Genomic DNA, 1471 nt, shown 5'->3' on the forward strand with positions numbered 1-1471 from the left:
CCCTCTCTCCCCCCAAAAGGCCGTGGAAACCACTATTTTAATCTCTACTTCTATGAATTGAACTTTTGTAGATTCCACATGTAAGTGAGATCATGTGGTAATCACCTTTCTCTGACTGGCTTATTTCACCTAGCATAATGTTCTCCGGGTTCATCCATGTTATCACAAATAAGAGGATTTCCTTCTCTTTTAAGGCTGAATAGTATTCCATTGGGTATGCATAGCACATTATATTTATCCATTCATCTGTTGATGGACACTTAGGTTGATTCCATATCTTGACTATTGTGAATAATGCTGCAATGAACGTGAGAGTGCAGATATCTCTATGACATATTGATTTCATCTCCTTTGGATATATACCCAGAGTGGAGTTAAATATTTTTAATTTTTGGAGAAACCTACATACTGTTTTCCATAATAGCTATACTAATTTACAATTCTACCAAAAGTGTACAAAGATTTCCTTTACTCCTCATCTTCACCAATACTTGCTTTTGAACTCTCTTTTCTAGGTATCTTCAGATCTTCCAATAATGTGGGAGAAGTCCACATATCATCATAGACCCTGGTAATGCAATTCCATGTGCTATCTTGTATAGTTCTTTTTATATGTTTCTGAATAAAGTTTGCTATCATTTTGTTGAGTGTATTTCTGTCTATAATCTTCAGGAAAATTGATCTGTAGTTTTCCCATGATGCTTTTGTCTGGATTTGTTATCAGACACATCAATGAAGAGAACAGAATAAAGAGCTCAGAAATAAACCCATGCATATATGGTCAACTAATTTTGAAGAGGGTACCAAGAGTACACAATGGAGAAAGGATGGTCTCTTGAATAAATGGTGCTGGGAAAATTGAGTATTCACATGCAAAAGAATGAAATCAGACCCTTCTCTTACACTATACACAAAAATTAACTTGAAATGTGTTAAAGATTTAAATGTAAGACCTAAAACTATAAAACTAGAAGAAAACATAGGGAAAAACTCATTGGCATTCTTCTTGTAAACAATTTCTTGGATATGACATCAAAAGCAGAGGTAACAAAAGAAAATATAAACAAGTGGGACTACATCAAATTAAAAAGCTTCTGTACAGCAAAGGAAATAATCAATAAACTGAAAGGCAACCTATAGGAATGGGAGAAAATATTTGCAAATAATGTATCTGATAAGAGGATTCTATCCAAAATATATAAGGAACACATACAATTCAATAATAATAAAAAACTCTTAATTAAATAAATGGCCAAATGACCTGAACAGATATTTTTCCAAAGAAGACATACAAATGGCCAACAGGCACAAGAAAAACCACTGAACATCACTAATCATCAGAAAAATACAAACCAAAACCACAATGAGATATCACCTCACACCTGTTAGAATGGCTAATATCAAAATGACAAGAGATAACAAATGTTAGTGAGGGTATGGAGAAAAGGGAACCCTTGTACACTGTTGATGG

General features: G+C 33.7%; 1 protein-coding gene across 1 annotated transcript in view; it reads right to left on the minus strand.

The window, feature by feature from the left end:
• Window positions 1–1471, minus strand: part of CFAP47 (cilia and flagella associated protein 47) — a 573852-nt gene that overhangs the window by 206628 nt on the left and 365753 nt on the right. The gene's annotated exons all lie outside the window — the stretch shown is intronic.

This window comes from Propithecus coquereli, unplaced genomic scaffold (genome assembly GCF_000956105.1).
Source record: "Propithecus coquereli isolate 6110/MARCELLA unplaced genomic scaffold, Pcoq_1.0 Scaffold173, whole genome shotgun sequence".
NCBI classification, from domain to species: Eukaryota; Metazoa; Chordata; class Mammalia; order Primates; family Indriidae; genus Propithecus; species Propithecus coquereli.